The sequence below is a fragment of the Symphalangus syndactylus genome, chromosome 9 (genome assembly GCF_028878055.3).
Source record: "Symphalangus syndactylus isolate Jambi chromosome 9, NHGRI_mSymSyn1-v2.1_pri, whole genome shotgun sequence".
NCBI classification, from domain to species: domain Eukaryota; kingdom Metazoa; phylum Chordata; class Mammalia; order Primates; family Hylobatidae; genus Symphalangus; species Symphalangus syndactylus.
The window spans coordinates 72,299,409-72,323,093 of NC_072431.2; the positions used below are offsets into that span (position 1 = coordinate 72,299,409).

General features: G+C 45.7%; 1 long non-coding RNA gene across 1 annotated transcript; it reads right to left on the reverse strand.

Moving 5' to 3' along the window:
- On the reverse strand, positions 1 to 23,276 carry LOC134731340 (uncharacterized). Its single transcript, XR_010113539.1, has 3 exons — positions 23,103 to 23,276; positions 5,573 to 5,631; positions 1 to 27 (listed from the first exon to the last, which is right to left on the reverse strand). It is a non-coding gene; the product is annotated as an uncharacterized lncRNA (long non-coding RNA).
- Between the last annotated feature and the right edge of the window lie 409 nt (positions 23,277 to 23,685).

Consider the following 23,685-nt stretch of genomic DNA (forward strand, 5'->3'; position numbering starts at 1 on the left):
CTGCCCTCTTCTAACCAAGACGAATGCCTACAAAAATAAAAATCACATCAGTAGGTTAATGTTTGAGTTCTCAACTAGATGGTAGGAGCTGGGCATGGTGGCTCACACCTGTATTCCCAGTACTTTGGGAGGCTGAGGTGGAGGATCATCTGAGGTCAGGAGTTGAGACCAGCCTGACCAACATGGTGAAACCCCGTCTCTACTAAAAATACAAAAAATAGCCAGGCATGGTAGCAGACACCTGTAATCCTAGCTACTCAGGAGGCTAAGGCAGGAGAATCACTTGAACCCAGGAGGCGGAGGTTGTAGTGAGCCGGGATCATGCCACTCTACTCTGGCCTGGGTGACAGTGAGGCTCTGTCTCAAAAAATAAAATAAATAAAGAATAAATAAACAAGATGGCAGGCCAGGTGTGGTGGCTCATGCCTGTAATCCCAGTACTTTGAGAGGCTGATGTGGGCAGATCACCCGAGATCAGGAGCTTGAGACCAGCCTGGGCAACATGGTGAAACCTCATCCCTACTAAAAATACAAAACTTAGGCTGGGCACAGTGGCTTACACCTGTAATCCCAGTACTTTGGGAGGCCGAGGCGGGCAGATCATGAAGTCAGGAGATCAAGACCATCCTGGCTAACATGGTGAAACCCTGTCTCTACTAAAAATACAAAAAAAAAAAAAATTAACCGGGTGTGGTAGTATGCACCTGTAGTCCCAGCTACTTGGGAGGCTGAGGCAGGAGAATCACTGAGCTGAGATTGCATCAATGCACTCCAGCCTAGGCAACAGAGCAAGACTCCGTCTGAAAAAAGAAAAAAAAAATTAGCCAGGCATGGTGGCGGGTGCCTCTGGTCCCGGCAACTTGGGAGGCTAAGGCATGAGAATCACTTGAACCCAGGAGACAGAGGTTGCAGTGAGTGGAGACTGCACCACTGCACTCCAGCCTGTGAGACAGAGTGAGACCTTATCTCAAAAATAAATAAATAAATAAATAAATAAACAAAGAAACAAACACTGGATGGAAATCACATCCAGGCCCTGTAATTTCCAAGAGAGGAAGACCAAAGAGAAGTCTGCGGTGTAGGGGAAATCCCCTTGGACCTGGGATCTGGTCCAGACCAGGCACCGCCCTGCCAGGGAGGCCAAGAGCCGCAGTGTGTGCACAGGAAATGGTGGGGAGTTTCTACTCTGGGATGAGGGAGAACTGTTGGTAGTACTCTAAGTTTTTCTTTTTTTTTTTTTTTTTTTTTTTTCGAGACAGGGTCTGGCTCTGTCACCCAGGCTGGAGTGCAGTGGTGCGATCTCAACTCACCGCAACCTCCACCTCCTGGACTCAAGCCGTCCTCCCACCTCAGCCTCCCAGGTAGCTGGGACTACAGGCGTATGCCACCATGCCCAGCTAATTCTTATGTTTTTTTGTAGAGATGGGGTTTCACCATGTTGCCCAGACTGCTTTGAACTCCTGAGCTTAGGTGATCTGCCTGCCTCAGCCTCCCAAAGTGCTGGGATTACAGGCATGAGCCACTGCCCCCAACCTACATGCTACTTTTTTTTTCACTGATTGATTGATGGAAACACTCTACTTTTTCATAGTTAAAACTGTTTATAGGCCATACACAGTAGCTCATTCCTCTAATCACAGCACTTTGGGAGGGTGAGAAGGGAGGATGGCTTTAGGCCAGAATTTGAGACAAGCAAGGGCAATATAGTGAGACCCCATTTCTATAAAAAAATTAAAAATTATCTGGGGGTAGTGGCTCATGCTTGCAGTCCTAGCTACTGAGGAGGCTGAGGCAGAAGGATCACTTGAGCCTGGGAGTTTGAGGTTGCAATGAGCTGTAATTGCACCACTGCCCTCCAGCCCGAGTGACAGAGCAAGACCCAGTCTCAAGAAAAAAACAACAAACAAATAAACATTGTTTATACTTATTATTATTTCACTAGCTGTACTAACCGATACCCTCTTTTTAACGATTTTTGAAAATGGTACTTCCTTTTTTTCTGCCAGGATATAGACACAATACTGCATATACTCATTTGAAAGTACGAAATTCTGTTACTTGCCTTTTATCTTCACTTTTTTTTTTTTAAGACAGTCGCACCCAGGCTGGAGTACAGCGGCACAATCTCAACTCAATGCAACCTCTGCCTCCTGGGTTCAAGTGGTTCTCATGCCTCAGCCTCCCGAGTAGCTGAGAATCCAGGTGTGCCCCACCTCACTGAGCTACTTTTTAAATTTTTTTACGGTCTTGCTATGTTGCCAGGCTGCTCTCAAACTCCTCCTGCCTCAGCCTTCCAAAGTGCTGGGATTTACAGGTATGTGCTACTGCACCTAACCAATTTTGTCATTTCTTTTTTGTTTTTGTGAGACAGGGTCTCACCCTGTCACCCAGGCTGGAGTGCAGTGACACAGTCATGGCTCACTGCAGCCTTGAAGTTCTGGGCTCAAGTGATCCTCCTGCCTCAGCCTCCTGAGTAGCTCAGATGACAGGTGCACACCACAATCCCTGGCTAATTTTTGTAGAGATGGAGTTTTGCCATGTTGCTCAGCTGGTCTTGAACCTCTGTGCTTAAACAATCCTCCCGCCTCAGCCTCCCAAAGTGCTGGGATCACAGGCGTGAGCCACCGCTCCCGTCTGATTTTATCATTTCTTAAAAATGAGATTGGGAGCTCCCTGAAAAAACTCTTCATTTTACTTGTTTGTATTCTTCATTAAACTTGCCCAATGTTCACTGCTTAGCCAATTCCAACATTGGTTATAAATTATCTATGCTAACAATAAATTATCTAAGCTAACAATTCAAAGGCAGCTGTGTGCAGTGGCTCATGCCTGCAATCCCAGCAATTTGGGACGCCAAGGCGGATGGATCACCTGAGGTCAGGAGTTTGAGACCAGTCTGGCCAACATGCCAAAACCCTATCTCTACTAAAAATACAAAAAATTAGCTGGGAACGGCGGGTGCCTGTAATCCCAGCTACCTGGGAGGCTAACGCAGGAGATTCGCTTGAACCTAGGAGGCAGAGGTTGCAGTGAGCCGAGATCGCACTATTGCATTTGAGCCTGGGCCACAGAGTGAGATTCTGTCAAAAAAAAAAAAGATCCAAAGGCTGAGTGCTGTGGTTCACACTTGTAATCCCAGCACTTTGGGAGGCCAGGTGGGCAAATCACCTGAGGTCGAGAGTTGGATACCAGCGTGGCTGGAACCTTTTTTTTTTTTTTGAGATGGAGTCTCGCTCTGTCATGCCCAGGCTGGAATGCAGTGGTGCGATCTCAGCTCACTGCAACCTCCTGCCTCCTGGGTTCAAGTGATTATTCTGCCTCAGCCTCCTGAGTAGCTGGGATTATAGGCACCTGCCACCATGCCCAGCTGATTTTTGTATTTTTAGTAGAGACGGGGTTTCACCATGTTGGCCAGGCTGGTCTCAAACTCCTGACCTTAGGTGATCTGACTGTCTCTGCCTCCCAAAGTGCTGGGATTACAGGCATGAGCCACCTTCCCACCCAGCCAAAAAGGTTCCTTTTAACCCTTTTTCATTCATCATTCACAAAGATTATCTCTCTTTTTGTTTTTTTTTGACAACCCCTATTTTTAGATCTCAGGAATCTAGGTAGTTAAGAACTTCAGCACAATATATATATGAGAAGGAGTCTCGCTTTGTCACCCAGGCTGGAGTGCAGTGGCATGATCTGGGCTCACTGCAACCTCCACCACGTAGGTTCAAGTGATTCTCGTGCCTCAGCCTCCTGAGTAGCTGCAAGGATAGGCACCCATCACCACGCCCAGCTATTTTTTTTTCTTTTTGTATTTTTTGTAGAGACAGGGTTTCACCATGTTGCCTAGGTGTGTCTCAAACTCCTGGCCTCAGGTGATCCACCTGCCTCAGCCTCCCAAAGTGCTGGGATTACAGGTGTGAGCCACCGTGTCTGGCCACACTGTATTTTTGGTGTAGTTTTTCTTATGTTAGAATGACATGAAAACGGCTAAGCCCTATGTTAAATGGACATCTTTGATATTTATGACACTTGCTATATAGCATTTGCTTCCTGCATTGATTTTTAAATGCTTAGAAATAAAATCCCTGGCGGGGCATGTTGGCTTACATGTATAATCCCAGCACTCTGGTAGGCCAAGGCAGGAGGATCACTTGAGCCAACAACATAGTGAGACCTGATCTCTCCAAAAAAAAAAAAAAAAAAAAAAAAAAAAAAAAAAAGAAAAAGGTGACCAAAATTAGATGGGTGTAGTGGCATAAGCCTACAGTCGCAGCTACTCAGGAGGCTGAGATGGGAAGATCACTTGATTCTGGGAGGTCGAGGCTGCAGTGAATTGAGATTGTGGCACTGCACTCTGGCTTGGGTGACAGAGCAAGACCCTGTCTCAAAAAAGAAATAAAACCTCTGCTAGTCTCAGAAAATGATGTGAATTCAGAGGAATAAAATGTTGTGGTGGTTGGGATGCAGTGGCACACACCTGTAATACCAGCTACCCAGGAGGCTGAGCTGGGAGGATCAATTGAGCCCAGAAGTTCAGGGCTGTGATAAGCTGTGATCGTACCACTGCACTCCAGCCTGGGTGACAGAGAGACTCTGCCTAAAAAGCAAAACAAAACAAAACATAATATTTGACTTCACAGGGCTGTTATGAGAATTAAATGAGGTAATGTATGAGGAACTAGTATATGAGGTATAAAATGACGTTAAAGTCTTGGTTATAAGAGTTGTTGATGGTATTATTTGGGGAAATGAAACCAACTCATTGAGCACGCACCTAGGCTAAAAGGTGGTGCCCATTCTACAGGGATAAGGCATTGTTCAAAGTTTTAAAAGGTTTTTAGTTCCTTATTCATAACTTTTCTTGGGTTTGCACAAAGTCAACTGACATAACAAGACTGAATTTCTTATTTCATTTTTATCTTGTAATGAGAGGTTTATTTACTCATGTTTTAAATCTTATGTAGTTCTAAATCAGCTGTTCTTATTTTATTTATTTATTTTGTAGAGATGGGGTCTCACTGTGTTGCCCAGGCTGGTCTCAAACTCCTGTGCTCAAGCGATCTTCTTGCCTCGGCCTCCCAAAGGGCTGGGATTATAGGATAAATCAGCTGTCTAAAACAAAAGTATGGCCAGGCACAGTGGCTGATGCCTGTAATCTCAGCACTTTGGGAGGTCAAGGCAGGCAGATCACCTGAGATCAGGAGTTCAAGACCAGCCTGGCGAACATGGTGAATATCTGTCTATACTAAAAATACAAAAATCAGCCAGGCATGGTGGTGGGCAGCTATAATTCCAACTACTTGGGAAGCTGATGCATGAGAATCACTTGAAAACCCAGGAGGTGGAGGTTGCAGTGAGCCAAGATGGCACCATTGCACTCCAGCCTGGACAACAAGAGCAAAAATCTATCTCAAAAAAAAAATTAAGAAATAATAAATAAATAAACAAAAATACACCCTGAAAAAACATTAGCATCCTTAATACACACAGCAGGAGGACAGGCTTCCACGTCTGTGGCTCCATCTCCAATCATGATTATTTTCTTAAAATGAAAATTTTCCTTTAAATGTTTAATCACCTTTCCTTTTCCATCAGATTTGGCTGTTGGCTGCATCTCATCAAAACCTACATCTTCACCTTAAGAGAGCAATAAAAACAGGGTTAAAGATTCACAGATGTATCTTACCACTTCCAGCTTTCTGCATAGATGACATATTCACTTAAATGTCACTGAGAAGGCAAAAATAGCCCTCGGTAAATTCGCGCAACCTGGGGCTCCATACCTGTTGCTGGGAATAAGTAAGCTTTGCTTTGCTTTTATTTCCTTTTATGATTATGAACATAGAAATGGGGTCTTGATATGTTGCCCAGGTTGGTCTGGAACTCCTAGGCTCATATGGTCCTCCTGCCTCGGCCTCCCAAAGTGCTGGGATTACAGGTGTGAGCCACCACACCCAGCCAACCTTTGCTTTTAAATTATAAATATCAATTGTAGAGATGGCTCTATTAGGTAATAAATACCTAGGGGTGAATTTGTTATATCCTTTAAGCTTCCAGTAATTGTAAAACCTTGTTGAGATGGCAGCACACCATATTAATATATCAAATGTATTTATTATTTATTGATTGATTATTTATTTTTGAGACAGAGTCTCACTCTGTTGTCCAGGCTGGAGTGCAATGGTGTGATCTCAGCTCACAGCAACATCCACCTCCCAGGTTCAAGCCACTCTCATATCTCAGCCTCCCGAGTGGTTAGGATTACAGGTGCATGCCACCACACCAGCTAAGTTTTGTATTTTCAGTAGAGATGGGGTTTCACCACTTTGGCCAGGCTGGTCTTGAACTTCTGACCTCAGCCTTGGCCTCCCAAAGATCTGGGATTACAGGCATGAGCCACCATGCCTGGCCTTAATACATTAAATTTAAAATGTTAATATATAATGTCACCCAAGAGGAAATTCCAGATTATTTTTGATCAATTATTTCTATTTTTACCGTAATTACCACACTCATTCTTGACTTCTTTTTTCAATGATCTCTATCTCTAGACCATTCAAGAATGTTCTATTAACATATTTACATTTTAAAAATATTTGGTTTTAAGAATATCAGCCCCCTTGGCCGGGTGCAGTGGCTCACACCTGTAATCCCAGCACTTTGGGAGGCTGAGGTGCGTGGATCACCTGAGGTCAGGACTTTGAGATCAACCTGACGAACATGGTGAAACCCTGACTCTAATAAAAAAAATACAAAAATTAGCCAGGTGTTGTGGTGGGCACCTGTAATCCCAGCTACACGCGAGGCTGAGGCAGGAGAATCGCTTGAACTCGGGTGGCAGAGGTTGCAGTGAGCCGACATCGAGCCACTGCATACCATCTAGAGCAACAGAGTGAGACCCTGTCTCAAAACAATAAAATAAAAAGTAAAATAAAAAGAATATCACTATCAGTCACTCCTTGACATATCTGGAGATCTGAGGAAACATAACAGCTGTGGCACCGCTATGGACCAGAGAGGGGACAGGAGGCTTCCCCAGGGGCAGCTGTAGTTCAGTAATGCGTTTACAGAAGTCTCCCTTCTGAAGTCTCCATCTTTTTTTTTTTTTTTTTAAGACAGAGTCTCACTCTGTCACCCAGGCTGGAAGTGCAGTTGCATGATCTTGGCTCACTGCAGCCTCCACCTCCCAGCTTCAAGTGATTCTCCTCCCTCAGCCTCCCAAGTAGCTGAGACTACAGTTGTGCATCACCACACCCAGCTTATTTTTGTATTTTTTTTTTTTTTTTTAGCCGAGTTGGGGTTTCACCATGTTGGCCAGGCTGGTCTCGAACTCCTGACCTCAGGTGATCTGCCCACCTCGGCATCCCAAAGTGCTGGGATTACAGGCATGAGCCACCATGTCCAGCCCAATTTTTGTATTTTTAGTAGAGACAGGGTTTCACCATGTTGGTCAGGCTGGTCTCGAACTCCTGACTTTGTGATCCACCTGCCTCGGTCTCCCAAAGTGCTGGAATTATACGCGTGAGCCTCCCTGTCCAGCCTTATATGTGTTTTTCTAAATGCACTTAGAAATCAATGGGTAGGGCTTGGCTGCTTTAGGAAACCATTCCAGAATTCTACTCTGCCCATGGGCCTAGAAAAACACAAGGTGAGGACAAACAAAGAAAGCTTAGGTTTTCCCTGGAGAAAGAGGAAAGGTGGAAACAGACAGGACCAGACAACCGGCCAGACAGGACAATGTGTTAAGGGCTGAAAGAACCACACAGGCCACATCTTTAATTTCAGCACTTTGGGAGGCTGAGGTAGAAAATCACTTGAGAACAGCCTGGGCAGCATAGCAAGACCCCATCTCTACAAAAAAAATTTTAAAGGCTGGGTATAGTGGCTCAAACCTGTAATTCCCACACTTTGGGAGGCTGAGGTGGGAAAATTGATCACTTGAGCCCACAAGTTCAAGACCAGCCTGGGCAACATAGTGAGACCCTGTGTCTATAAAAATTTTTTTTAAAAATTAGGCATGGCGGCCTATATCTGTACTCCCAGCTACTTAGGAAGCTGAGGCAGGAGGATCTCTTGAGCCCAGAAGGTTGATGCTGCAGTGAGCTGTGATGGTGGCACTGCACTCCAGCCTAGGTGACAAAGTGAGACCTTGTCTCTCAAAAAAATTTTTTTTATAAATTAGCTGGATATGGTAGCATGCACCTGTAGTCCCCACTACTAAGGAGGCTAAGATGGGAGGGCCATTTGACCCCAGGGGTTTGAGACTGTAATGAGCCATGATTATACCACTGTACTCCAACCTGGGCAACACAATGAGACTCTGACTCTTAAAAAAAATGTATATATAGGCCGGGTGCGGTGGCTCACACCTGTAATCCCAGCACTTTGGGAGGCTGAGGCAAGTGGATCATTTGAGGTCAAGACTTGGAGACCAGCCTGGCCAACATGGCGAAACCCGTCTCTACTAAAAATACAAAAATTAGCTGGCTGTGGTGGCAGATACCTGTAATCCCAGGTAATCTGGAGGTTGAGGCAGGAGAATTGCATGAACCTGGGAGGCGGAAGTTGAAGTGAGTTGAGATCACACCATTGCACTCCAGCCCGGGCAACAGAGCAAGACTTCATCTCAAAAAAATAAATAAATAAAATATTGCCAGGCACAGTGGCTCACGCCTGTGATCCCAGCACTTTGGAAAGCTGAGGTGGGCAGATCACCTGACGTCAGGTGTTTGAAATCAGCCTGACCAACATGGCGAAACCCGTCTCTACTAAAAATACATAAACTAGCCTGGCATGGTGGTGGGCACCTGAAATCCCAACTACTCAGGAGGCTGAGGCAAAAGAATCGCTTGAACCTGGGAGGTGGAAGTTGCAGTGAGCCGAGATCACACCATTGCACTCCAGCCTGGGCGACAGAGCAAGACTCTGCCTCAAAAAGAATAATAAATAAATAAATAAAATTTTAAAAAACAGTAATAAAACTAAAGAATAAAAATGAAAATAAATAAGCCACCCAGAGGGCACTCTAAAGCAATAGTTAGATACTCTCAGGAGGATGTGCCCCCCAACACTGGTGCTGAAATACACCTGGAACCGGGACTCCTACCTTATGCAGTGAGTTAGGTGTCCGGGGTGCTCTGCTATGAGTCTCTGCACCTGCTCCCTGGAGGGCTGGATTAGGGCTAAGTGCTCCGTGAGAGCAATTTTGAAAGGCACTGCCCCACCCATGGCTCGCTGTGTCCTGGGAGGGAGACCCAACAGTCAGGCCAGCCAGTTCCGGTGTCCTTGAGGTTAACATGCCTTACTGCTTCAGGTCTACACAACATCCACCAAAAGGAAGATGCTACCAAGAGCCCCACTGTGCAAAAGACAGGCTTTGCTGCTATGAGAGCAAGGCCTTGGAATAAACTTTTGAAAGTTTACGTGAAAATAACGTTAACAGGCTGGGTGCAGTGACTCATGCCCATAATCCCAAAACTTTGGGAAGCTGAGATGGGCAGATCACCTAAAGCCAGGAGTTTGAGACAAGCCTGGCCAACATGGCGAAACCCCATCTCTACTAAAAAAAAAAAAAGGCAAAAATTGCCAGGCATGGTGGTGTGTGCCTGTAATCCCATGTACTTGGGAGGCTGAGGCAGGAGAATTGCTGGAACCTGGGAGGTGGTGGTTGCAGTGAGCTGAGATCATGCCACTGCACCCCAGCCTGGATGACAGAGTAAGACTCAGTCTCGAAACAAAAGAAGCCACACAGCCTATCCATAGGTAGTTTTCTTGAAAGCTGTGAGCTGTCAAAATCAAGAAAGAGACCAAAGGCTAAACGTTCTTCCATGAAAGGCAGTTGAAAATGAAATGGTGGCCAGGCATGGTGGCTCATGCTTGTAATCTCAGCACTTTGGGAGGTCGAGGCAGGCAGATCATGAGGTCAGGAGTTCGGGACCAGCCTGGCCATCATGGTGAAACCCCATCTCTACTGAAAATACAAAAATTAGCCAGGCATGGTGGTGCATGCCTGTAATCCCAGGTACTCAGGAAGCTGAGGCAGGAGAATTGTTTGAATCCGGGCGGCAGAAGTTGCAGTTAGCCGAGATTGCGCTGCTGCACTCCAGCCTGGGCTACAGATTGAGACTCAGTCTCGAAAAAAGAAAAAAAGAAAAGAAAAAAGGCCAGGCACAGTGGCTCATGCCTGTAATCCCAGCACTTTGCGATGCAGAGGCAGGCAGATCATGACATCAGATCAGGAGATCGAGACCATCCTGGCCAACATGGTGAAACCCCGTCTCTACTGAAAATACAAAAATTAGCTGGGCGTGGTGGTGTACGCCTATAGTCCCAGCTACTCAGGAGGTAGAGGCAGGAGAATCACTTGAACCCATGAGGCAGAGGTTGCAGTGAGCCGAGATCATGCCACTATACTCCAGCCTGGGCGACAGAGCATGACTCCATCTCAAAAAGAAAAAAGAAAAGAGAAGAGAAGAGAAAAGAAACAAAAGAAAGGAAAAGAAAAGAAAAGAGAAAAGAAAATGACATGGTGTATGACTGGGGGACTGGGGCTGTGGAGGGAGGTGCCCAGCTGCAGGGCAGGAGGGCAGGAGGGAGGGAGGGGCTCTGACCCAGAATCCACCAAGAGGCTCTGAACCTTTCCAGGGAACCAATAAGGCCACACTTTCAACCATGACACAAAGCTGCTGGATACTTGGGCCCCGCCCCGCAAACCATCTTCTTTGGTTAGTGACAGTTGTCATTCCCCTGATCAAGCTAAGAACCTGTCTTATCCATATTTGTTTGCCATAAATATTTATATAAATGAATGAATATATCAAATTCAGCTCTAACGAATGAAAGAAAAAGCCTAGTGCTCATGTTCCACAGCCAGGGTCTAGCACTTCATCCAAAACAGTCACTCTACATGTACCCTAAAACTTAAAGTATAATAATAATAAAATCTAAAAAAATAGAAATTCTTTATCATTTCATAAAGTGAATAAAAGCTATCCCTACATTTCTGACACCGCATTTCTGACATCCTCAATGCCACACATTTTGGCTAGCTCATCGGTTCCTTCTTCTCTGATGACTGTGCTGTCAACATCAAAACACACTGCATCTGCTGAGGGGAAAAGCTTCCTCAGCTCTGAGTGGGAGACCATCCTTGGAAGAATTTTCCTCCTATAGGAAAAAAAAGATAAATATATTTAAAGACATCAAATAAAATTATGAAAAGATCCTAACTTGTCTAATAAGCCAATCTAATTTGTGTCAAAGTCAGTGCAGGCCACATAACAGTGTACTCATGAATTCATTCCTTTCTTTTTCCTTTTCTTTTTTTATTTTTTACTTCCCACATGACACCAATTTCTTTTCTATTTCTTTTTTTTTTTAAGATGTAGTCTTACTCTGTTGCCCAGGCTGGAGGACAGTGATAGGATCTTGGCTTATTGCAACTTCCACCTCCTGGGTTCAAGTGATTCTCGTGCCTCAGCCTCCTGAGTAGCTGGGATTACAGGCACGTGCCATCACACCCAGCTAATTTTTTTTTTTTAATTTTTAGCAGAGACAGGGTTTCACCATGTTGGCCAGGCTGGTCTTGAACTCCTGATCTCACGTAATCCACCTGCCTCGGCCTCCCAAAATGCTGGGATTACAGGTGTGAGCCACCGCACCCAGCTGGTACCAGCTTTTAAATATATTTGATGTTGAGGCCAGGCACGGTAGCTCCCGCCTATAATCCCAACATTTTGGGAGGCTGAGGCAGGCAGATCACCTGGGTCAGGAGTTCCAGACCAGCCTGGCCAACACGGTGAAACCCTGTCTCTACTAAAAATAAAAATTAATATAAATTAGCCAGGCATGGTGGTGTGCGCCCATAATCCCAGCTACCCAGATGCCTGAGGCAGGAGAATTGCTGGAACCTGGGAGGTAGAAGCTGTAGTGAGCCGAGATCGCACCACTGCACTCCAGCCTGAGTGACAGAGCAAGACTCCATCTCAAAATAAAAAAAAACATATATAATATATATTTTATATATATCATCAAATATATACATGTATTGTTGAAACAGTATTCAATTATTTTTGACCTAATTGTAGCAAGAAAGCAAGCATTAAAGTGGAGGTGTGCATAAGGCTCTGTGGGCACACAGGAAAAATGTTTACCCTTTTCTACGAAACAGGATTTCAGACTGGACATGGTGGGTCATGCCTGTAATCCCAGCACTTTGGCAGGCTAAACCAGGAAGATTTCTTGAGGCCAGGAGATTGAGACCAGTCTGGGAAACATAGAGAGACTGAGTCTCTACTAAAAATATTAATACAGAAAATTAGCTGGGCGTGGTATACGCCTATAATCCCAGCTACTCGGGAGGCTGAGGTGGAAGAATCACTTGAATTGGGAGGTGGTGGCTGCAGAGAGCCAAGATTGCAACATTGCACTCCAGCCTGGGTAAGAGAGCAAGACCCTGACTCTAACTAGAAGAAAAGAAGGAAGGCTTCAAGGAGGCACAGGTATTTGAGCTGAATCTGACAGGTAAGTGGCCCTCTAAGTGGGTTGTCGAAGGGCAGGGCATCGATTTGGCATGTGCTGGGAGGAGAGGGAGAGAGGTGAAGACAAGGAGAGACGCTTGTGATGGCAGAGGGAGGAGCGTGAGCAAAGATGAAGAGAAGGAAGAAGCAGATGACGTGCTGGAAGCTACCCCGTGGCTTGACCCAGGGGCCTGGCAGTGCATCAGGAGTTCAGACTAAGCAGGTCCTAGGGCCAGGCTAAGGAGCTTAGACTTTAACTTCCAGGTACTGGAAAATGCTTTAAGCCTCAGAAGAAAGGTCAGAGGTAAATATAAGGGCTAAACATACACAACGTCGCCAATGTAGAGGGGATAGTTGATGACATGGTCTGATTAAAGTCTAGGGAAAGGCCGAGCATGGTGGCTCATGCCTGTAATCCCAGCACTTTGGGAGGCTGAGGCAGGAGGATCACTTAAGGCCAGGAGTTCAAGACCAGCCTCATCAACATGGCAAAACCCCATCTCTAATAAAAATACAAAAATTAGCCAGGCAGTGTGGCATGCACCTGTAGTCCCAGCTATTCGGGAGGCTGAAGCAGGAGAATTGCTCGAACCTGAGGGGCAGAGATTGCAGTGAGCCGAGATCATGCCACTGCACTCCAGCATGGGTGACAGAGTAAGACCCTGTCTCAAGAAAATAAAAAATTATAAAAGTAAAGTTCAGGGACAACAGAGAGAGGGAGAAGAGAAGAGAGCTAAGGACAGAGCCTGCAGGACCACCACCTTTACATCCTGACTTGAGCCTGGGAAGGAGAAGGAAGATGGTGAAGTTACAGGAAGAAACTCTGGGAGTCACAGAAGCTGCAGAGGACAGAGTCAAAACGAATTTTATTTATTTTTGAGGCAAGTTCTCACCCTGTCACCCAGGCTGGAGTGCAGTGGTGTGATCGTGGCTCACTGCAGCCTCCAACTCCCGGGCTCAAGAGATTCCTCCTGCATCTGCCTCCCAAGTAGCTGGGACTACAGGCATGTACCACTATGCCTGGCTAATTTTTTAAAAATTTTTTGTAGAGATGGGGGTCTTCTATGTTGCCCAGACTGGTCTTGAACTCCTGGACTCAAGCAATCCTCCCACCTAGGTCTCCCGAAGTGCTGGGATTACAGGCATGACTGGGATTACAGGCATGAGCCCCCATGGGTGGTTTTTATTTTTTAGAAAATCTTTGGACTAGAATTAGGGTGAAAGGGATCCTCAAGGTTGCCTAGACCAGCCTCCCATCAGAGACTAATATGTCATACACAAGGCTACACAAATAATGTAAGTAATCTATATTTAGAATAGACTGTGGTTAAAAACAGACTCAAAGCAGGTGACCAACCCACTGCTCAACTGATTTCCAACCAATGCAGTTGGCAGAATAATGCCATTTAAAGCTGGCCTGGAAAAAAAAATATTTTAAGTCAGGGGTCAGCAAGCTATGGCTTGTAGGTCAAATCCACCCTGCCACCTGGTTTTGTGTGGCTCACAAGTAGGAATGATTTTTACATTTTATTTTACTTTTTTTTTTGAGATAGCATCTCATTCTGTCACCCAAGCTGGAGTGCAGTGGTGCCATCATAGCTCACTGCAGCCCAAAACTCCTGGACTCAAGCGATCCTTCCATCTTGGCCTCTCGAGTAGCTGGGACTACAGGTGTGAGCCATCATGCTCAGCTGATTTTTACATTTTAAACAGTTGGGAAAAAATCATTAGAAGAACAGTATTTGTTGACATGTAAAAATTAATGAAATTCAAATTTCAGGCTGGCTGCAGTGGCTCATGCCTGTAATCCTAGCACTTTGGGAGGCTGAGGCAGGAGGATTACTTGAAGCCAGGAGTTCAACACCAATCTGGGCAACACAGCAAGATCCCATCTCTACAAAAGTATTTCTTAAATTAGCCAGGTGTGGTGGAGCGTGCCTACAGACCTAGCTACTCAGAGGCTGAGGGAGAAAGATTGCCCGAGCACAGGAGTCTGAGGCTGCAGTGAGCTCCAACCATGAAACTGCACTCCAGCCTGGGTGACAGAGTGAGAGCCTGTCTCTAAAGTAATAATAATAATAATAAATAAAAATGAAATTCAAATTTCAGTGTCTATTAAATCTTTTTTTTTTTTTGAGAAGGAGTCTCGCTGTCACCCAGGCTTGAGTGCAGTGGCATAGTCTTGACTCACTGTAACCTCTGCCTCCCAGGTTTAAGCGATTCTCCTGCCTCAGCCTCCTGAGTAGCGGGATTACAGGCTCCTGCCACCACACCCAGCTAATTTTTGTATTTTTAGTAGAGATGGGGTTTCACCATGTTGGCCAGGCTGGTCTTGAACTCCTGACCTCGAGTGATCCGCCTGCCTCGGCCTTCCAAAGAGCTGGGATTACAGGTGTGAGCCACCGCACCCTACCAGAGTCACCACACCTGGCCAATTAACATAATGTCTTCATTACATAATTTATTGCATTCATGATCTGGCTCCTATGCCTATGTATTTTACCAATCTCATTCCCCACAAATACACATACACACACACACACACACATAGTCACACGGACACACACACACTTTTTTTTGAGTTAGGGCCTCACTCTGTCACCCAGGCTGGAGTGCAATGGTGCAATCTCAGCTCATTGCAACCTCTGCCTCCCTAGCTCGAGCGATTCTCCCACTTCAGCCTCCTGAGCAGTTGGGACCACAGGCATGCATTGCGATGCCTGGCTAATTTTTTGTATTTTTAGTAGAGACGGTGTTTTGCCATGTTGGCCAAGCTGGTCTCGAACTTTTGGCCTAAAATGATCCATGCTCCTTGGCCTCCAAAAGTGCTAGGACTACGGGCGTGAGCAACAGTGTCTGGCCACACACCCAATTTATGGCTCAAGGAATACTAAGAACATGTTTCTTTTCTTTTTTTTTTTTCCGATACGGAATCTTGCTCTGTCACCCAGGCTGGAGTGTAGTGCAGTGCCGCGATCTTAGCTCACTGCAACCTCCCTCACCTGGTTTCAAGCAATTCTCCTCCCTCAGCGTCCTGAGTAGCTCAAAAAAACAAACAAACCAAAAAAAAAAAAGACCCAGCAATCCCAATCTTGGAGTTTTATCTGAGAGACATGAAAACATATTCATAGCAGCTTTATTTGTGACTGCCCAACACTAGAGAAAACCCAATGTTCATCAACAAATAGCTAAACAAATTGTGGTATATCCCCACAATGGAACACTACTCAGTAATAAAAAGAAGTGAATTACTGATACATGCTACAACATGGATAAACATTTTAAAAATAATTATACTGATGGGGCCAGGCCCAGTGGCTCACACCTGTAATCCCAGCACTTTGGAGGCTGAAGCGAGCAGGTCATGAGGTCAGGAGTTCGAGACCAGATTGCGCCACTGCATCCAGCCTGGGCAACATGAGTGAAACTCTGTGTCAAAAACAAAACAAAACAAATCAAAAACCAAAAACCCCATTGTTCTCTTTATAAACTTCTTTTGGCCAGGCGCAGTGGCTCACACCTGTAATTCCAGCACTTTGGGAGGCCGAGGCGGGAGGATCACAAGGTCAGGAGATCAAGACCATCCTGGCTAACATGGTGAAACCCAGTCTCTACTAAAAATACAAAAAAATAGCTGGGCGTGGTGGCGGGTGCCTGTAGTCCCAGCTACTTGGGAGGCTGAGGCAGAAGAATGGCGTGAGCCTGGGAGGTGAAGCTTGCAGTGAGTCGAGAGCGTGCCACTGCAGTCCTGCCTAGGGAAAAGGGCGAGAATCTGTCTCAAAATAAAAAAAAAATTAATTAAAAAAAATAAATAAAGATAAACTTTTTTTTTTTTTTTTTTTTGAAATGGAGTCTCACTCTGTAGCCAGGCTGGAGTGCAGTGGCTCAATCTCGGCTCACTGCAACCTCCAACTCCTGGGTTCAAGCAATTCTGCCTCAGCCTGCCTAGTAGCTGGGATTGCAGGCATGCACCACCATACCCACCTAATTTTTGTATTTTTAGTAGAGACGGCGTTCAGCCATGTTGGCCAGGATGGTCTCGATCTCCTGACCTCGTGATCTGCCCACCTCAGCCTCCCAAAGTGCGGGGATTACGGGCACGAGCCACTACCCCTGGCCTGAAACTCAACTTGTAACCACTTGGGTCTGGAGAGTTTGTGTTTGTTTTATTTTCCCTTACCTTGACGTCTTACTTTTAACTCCCAGTTTTTGTTTTTTAGTTTTTATTTTATCATGCGTATTCTTACTCTAAGTCATCTCAGATCGACACGAAATGAGGCAGAGTACAAAAGAAAGAAATAAACATAATTGGGCCAGGTGCGGTGGCTCACACCTGTAATCCCAGCACTCTGGGAGGCCGAGGCGGGTGGATCACAAGGTCAGGAGATTGAGACCATCCTGGCTAACACGGTGAAACCCCATCTCTACTAAAAATACAAAAAATTAGCTGGGCACGGTGGCGGACGCCTGTAGTCCCAGCTACTTGGGAGGCTGAGGCAGGAGAATGGCGTGAACCCGGGAGGTAGAGCTTGCAGTGCTAGCCGAGATCGCGCCACTGCACTCTGGCCTGGGTGAAAGAACGAGACTCCATCTCAAAAAGAAAACAAAAAAAAAGAAATATAATTGAATAAAGTTGCTTTTTAATAACAACATAACTCATTTATAAGTAAAAATTGAAATCTGTCTCTTAAGTAATCTATTATGTGCAGAATCTTATATTCCAGCTGACTTTCATTATAAAACAGAAAATCTGCCCCTTTAGGAAAAAGAATTCTAGTCCCAAAATGTTATAAAAACTACACTTTAAAATTGCAGCATCTATGTAAATTCACATATTTTAAGGCAAATAAGTATGCTATTGTGAGTTATTGAGAATAATATACAAAAGAAGCCACAAAATACAAATGCAAAATAACTAGAATTGCTTTTATGTCTTCATGAAATGACTTAAAGCTTGCGGGAAAAGAACACGAGTTTTCCTAACAGGAGACACCACTCTGAGTCTCCACGTTCACCTTTCCCTGGAATCCACTGAAGCAGCAATTCTCAGATCATGGGCAAACTCTTATCCTTTCACTTTTTGACATCCCTGTTAAGTCTCTGTTGTTGTTGTTTGTTTTTGAGACAGGGTCTTGCTCTGTTGCCCAAGCTGGAGTGCAGTGGTGCAATCATAACCCACTGCAGCCTCGACCTCCTGGGCTCAAGGAATCCTCCCTCCTCAGCCTCTTGAGTAGCCGGGACTAGACATAAGCCACCATGCCCAGCTAACTTTTTTATGTCTTTTGGAAGAAACAGGGTCTTGCTATGTTGCCCAGGCTGGTCTCAAACTCCTGGCCTCAAGCAATCTTCCTGTCTCAGCCTGTCAGTGCTCTTAGATTACAGGTGTGAGCCACTGGGCCCAGCTCAGGCCCCTGTTTTTGTAAGTCCATCAATAGTGGTGTTTCCAATCAATTTCTTTTTTAAACTTAAATTTATTTAAAGAGGAAACAGCTTAAATAATATACAGTATGTGTGAATTCATGGGTTTGCTATTTTCCTAAGGTACACTAAAATCAATTCATAAGTATTAAAAAAATAGTATGAGGCCGGGTGCGGTGGCTCACACCTGTAATCCCAGCACTTTGGTAGGCTGAGGCGGGTGGATCACCTGAGGTCAGGAGTTTGAGATCAGCCTGATCAACATGGTGAAACCCCATCTCTACTAAAAATACAAACATTAGCCGGGCATGGTGGTGTGTGCCTGTAGTCCCAGCTACTCGGGAGGCTGAGGTGGGAGAATTGTTTGAACCCAGAAGGCAGAGGTTGCAGTGAGCCGAGATCACACGACTGCACTCCAGCCTAGGTGACAGAGCGAGACTCCAACTCAAAAAAAAAAAAAAAAAAAAGTATAGTGTGTTACCCTAAAACTATCACCCCATGTTGCCCATGGAACAGTGGTGAGGGGCTCTGTCCTGGGGGATAAGTCTGCACTGGGCTACTCCCAGCCCTTGGAAGTAGATTAACTAGGTTGAATGGAGGAGGAAACCTGGCCACAGTAAGATGTGCATGTCAATGAGTCAGCAGAGAAAAGAGGAAGACTCCCCCCAGTTAAAATGAGGCTGGCCGTGTGTGGTGGTTCACGCCTGTAATCCCAGCAGTTTGGGAGGCTGAGGCAGGCGGATCACCTGAGGTCAGGAATTCAAGACCAGCCTGGTCAACATGGTGAAACCCCATCTCTCCTGAAAATAGAAAATTAGCCAGGTGTGGTGGTACACGCCTATGATCCCAGCTACTCGGGAGGCCGAGGCAGGAGAATCGCTTGAACCCAGGAGGCAGAGGTTGCAGTGAGCCGAGATTGCATCATTGCACTCCAGCATGGGCAACAAGAGTGAAACTCTATCTCAGAAAATAAATAAATAAGAATTAAAAAAATAAAGAGAAAGTGAGGCAAGATGGGAATACTTTTGCTGAAACATAGGCAAGGAAGTCTTGTTGAAAGATTGCTGAGCAGTGATGTTAAGAAAGATCTTCAGGAAACATGGGGTGAGGACACCTCACTGTCAGATGGTCACCATTAGCAAATAGCTCACCCCAATTCTTTCTTGTTGTGATGTAGAAATGACAGGTTGGTTTCTAACAGTAATTCCAATAGAAATCCAACAGTAATTGCAATTGACTTTTATTTTACTATTATTTATTTTTATTTTTATATTTTTGAGACGGAGTCTCACTCTGTTGCCCAGGCTGGAGCGCAGAGGCACGATCTCAGCTCACTGCAACCTCTGCCTCCTGGGTTCAAGCGATTCTCCTGCCTCGGCCTCCTGAGTAGCTGGGATTACAGGTGTGTGCCAGCATGCCCGGCTAATTTTGTATTTTCAGTAGAGATGGGGTTTCACCATGTTGCCCAGGCTGGCCTCAAACTTTTGGGCTCAAGCAATCCTCCCACCTCTGCCTCCCAAAGTGCTGGGATTGCAGGTGTGTGCCACTGCGCCTGGCCAAAAATGCAGATTCTTGAGCCCTATCCCAGAGGTATGGTCCTCCAGAGATTATAATGGGTGCTAATATTGAGAACCACTGTTCTAGAAGAAACCCTCTTGTTGTACAGTAAACAGGGTGAACGGCAAGAAGACCTGAGATCTAGTCACAGATCTGTAGCCAATTAGCTGTGACCTCAGACCAGAGCCAAATTGCTGTCACCTGGAATGTGGGCAAAGGCCTGGGTCTGAGCAAAAGTTCCCAGCCTAGAATCACCTGGGTACCTTTTTATTTATTTATTTTTTTTTTTGAGACAGGGTCTCACTCTGTTACCCAGGCTGGAGTGCAGTAGTGCAATCTTAGCTCACCACAACCTCTACCTCCCGGGTTCAAGTAATTCTCTCACCTCAGCCTCCCAAGTAGCTGGGACTACAGGCACACACCACTACACCTGGCTAATTTTTGTATTTTTAGTAGAGACGGGGTTTCACCATGTTGGCCAGATTGGTCTCAAACTCCTGACCTCAAGTGATCTGCCCATCGTGGCCTCCCAAAGTGCTGGGATTACATGCGTGAGCCACTGCACCTGACCTCTGAGTAGCTTTTTGAATTCTGATGCTGCTACACCAGAGTCCCTACTTTATGATTCAATTTATATTAAGTTTTAGAACAGGCTGAAACTAATTTATAATGGGAATAATCAGATCAGTGGTTGCCTGATCAGACGGTGGGAGTGGATCAACTGAGAAGGTATACAGGGGAAGTTTTTTTTGGGATGATAGTGATGTTCTGTCTTGATGGGAATATGGGTTACATGGGTGAATTCATTTGTTAGGATTTACTGAGTGGTACACATAAGATTTGTACATTTTACTATATGCATTAACATTTTTTTTTGTAGACAGGGGTCTCATTATGTTGCCCAGCCTCGTCTTGAACTCCTGGGCTCCCACCTTGGCATCCTAAAGTGCTGGGATTTCATGAGCCCCCATGCCCAAGCCTAGAATATTTGATTCTTTTCTTTCATGCTATGTTATTATTTAAAGCCATGATTCAGATGATGCTCTGTCTCTGGTCTGGGATGCAAGTTTATCCATTGGAAAAATATGATCTACATTGCAACGTGATCCTCAAGAACACATTGAAGCCAAAAGGAAGAGACTTATGTGCTCTCTCTTCTTTTTTTGAGACAGAGTCTTGCTCTGTCACTCAGGCTGGAGTGCAGTGGTGCCATCTCGGCTCACTGCAACCTCTGCCTCCCAGGTTCAAGTGATTCTCCCACCTCAGCCTCCCGAGTAGCTAGGATTACAGGCGTGTGCCACAATGCCCAGCTAATTTTTGTATTTTTAGTAGAAACATGGTTTCACCATATTGTCCAGGCTGATCTTGAACTCCTGAGCTCAAGTGATCTGCCCACCTCGGCCTCCCAAAGTGCTGAGATTACAGGCGTGAGCCACCGCGCCTGACCTGTATGCATATTTTATGCCCAAAGAAAAAAGGACTATAAATAAATACAAGAGTCTTGTTATAATATGTGTGCTGAAGTGTTTAGGGGTGAAATGTACTAATGCCACAATTCATTTTGAAATGCCTCAAAATAGAATGGTTTGAGGGATGGATAGTCGAGTAGATTATATGATAAACTGAACATAATGAAATGCTAATTGTAGACTTCAGGGGTGGATATGGATATTCACTGCAAAATTCTTTCAACTTTTCATTAAGTTTGAACATTGCTTAAGAACGTTAATTCATTTAGTTTTTAGAGACAGGGTCTTGCTCTGTTTATCCGGCTGGAGTGCAGTAATGTGATCCTAGCTCACTGCAGCCTTGAACTCCTGGGCTCAAGGGACGCTCCCTTTTCAGCTCCCAGGAAGCTGGAATTACAATTGTGCTCCACCGCATTTGGCTAATTACCCAGGCTGGTCTCAAACTCTTGTCCTCAAGTGATCTTCCCACCTCGGCCTCCCAAAGTGTTAGGATTACAAGTGTAAGCCCCACACCTCAAACGTTTTTATGATAAAACACTGAAGGGAAATTCTGATACCGAGACCCTACACTTACATTGGTTAATGAGATCTTTCCTCAATTAAATATCCTATCATTGGAAATTGGTACATTTCTTTGTCAATGGCAACAGTTTTTAAGCCATTCACATACACACGTTCCTGGGAGAAGCGACACTGTGAGAGATTGTTTTTTTTTCACCCCTGAAAATGAACTTATCGGGAAGTACATTCATGATCTCTCCACAGGTTCTAATAATGGGGGGAGACCTGGGTTCTGCACCTGGCCTTGTCGTAGTTACTGTTGCTTTCAGGCGATGGCACCTGTTCTCCAGGTGTGAATCTGGACTTGTACTTGCTTTAGCCACATATGACCACCAGGGGGTGCAGTCACCCCACAGTTGCCTGGAGCGCCCACGTTCTTCAAACTCACAGCTTGAAATGTCACCGGCGGCCCGGGCACTGTGGCTCACGCCTGTAATCCCAGCACTTTGGAAGGCCGAGGAGGGCGGATCACGAGGTCAGGAGATCGAGACCACCCTGGCTAACACGGTGAAACCCTGTTTCTACTAAAAATACAAAAAATTAGGCGGGCCTGGTGGCGGGCACCTGTAGTCCCAGCTACTCAGGAGGCTGAGGCAGGAGAATGGCGTGAACCCAGGAGGCGGAGCTTGCAGTGAGCCGAGATCGCGCCACTGCACTCCAGCCTGGGCGACAGAGCGAGACTCCGTCTCAAAAATAAATAAATAAGTAAACAAATAAATAAATAATAAAAGAATTGTCACCTGTGGCCGTCTGAGGTCATCCGCTGTTATTTTACCTTTTTTCTTTCTTTTTTCTTTTCTTTCTTTCCTTTTCTCTTTCCTTTCTCTCTATCTCACTCCTTTTCTTTCTCTTTTTTTCCTTTCCTTTCTTCTCTCTCTCTCTCCCTCCCTCCCTTTCTTCCTTCCTTTCCTTCATTCCTTTTTTCTTTCCGTCTTCCCTTCTATCCTTCCTTCCTTCTCCCCTCCCCTCCCCTCCCTTTCCTGACAGAGTTTCACTCTTGTTGCCCAGGCTGGAGTGCAGTGGCGCTATCTTGGCTCACTGTAACCTCTGCCTCCCGGATTCAAGCGATTCTCCTGCCTCAGCCTCTCAAGTAGCTGGGATTACAGGTGCCCGCCATCATGCCTGGCTAATTTTTGTATTTTTAATAGAGATGGGGTTTCACCATGTTAGCCAGGATGGTCTTCAAATCCTGGCCTCAAGTGATCCACCCGCCTCGGCCTCCCAAAGTGCTGAGATTACAGGTTGTAAGCCACCATGCCCAGGATACAAAAAAATTTTTTTTAATTAGCCAGGCATGGTGGCATGTGCCTGTAGTCCCAGCTACTCAGGAATCCAGGTAGGAGGATTGCTGCAGCCTAGGAGCTCAAGGCTGCAGTGAGTTGTAATCGGGCCATTGCACTCCAGCCTGGGTGACAGAGTGAGACCATCTCAAAAAAAAAAAAAAAAAATGTGGGCCTCCCACCAAGGGTAGGAAACATCAGAGGACCACGCCTGCCCATTCACCTGTCCTGAGCTCCTGCTGAAGCCAGGGCCACCAGATGGGGGCAAAAGACCTCCCTTAAAGCAAGTCCCAAACCACCATTACCTCCAACGAGTACAGATAGGTGGAGCATTCGTGCATCAAGTATGGTGACCAGAGGCTGGCACTCAGCACCTTCAGCTGGCCCTGGGTCCTGGCTCCATTGGCCATGACTTTGTTTTCTGCATCCAGAAGAGGCACTTCCAACTCGAACTGGTTAATGCACTTGACGGAGATCTGGTAATTCACCAGCCCTGCAGGAGGCAAGAAATACCAGGGCTGAGGGAGGGACACGACCTGGGCCACACAAACGGGAGTGCCCCGCAGTCACCACTCCCAGACAATCATTTGTTTCTGATGCTTTTTTTAAATTTTAATTTTTTTTTTTTTTTTTGAGACAAAGTCTCGCTCTGTCCCCCAGGCTGGAGTGCAGTGGCGTGATCTCGGCTCATTGCAACCTCCACCTCCAGGGTTCAGGTGATTCTCCTGCTTCAGCCTTCCAAGTACATGGGATTATAGGTGTGCACCACCATGCCCAGCTAATTTTGTATTTTTAGTAGAGATGGAGTTTTGACATGTTGGCCAGGCTGGTCTCCAACACCTGACTTCAGGTGATCCTCTTGCCACGGCCTCCAAAATTGCTAGGATT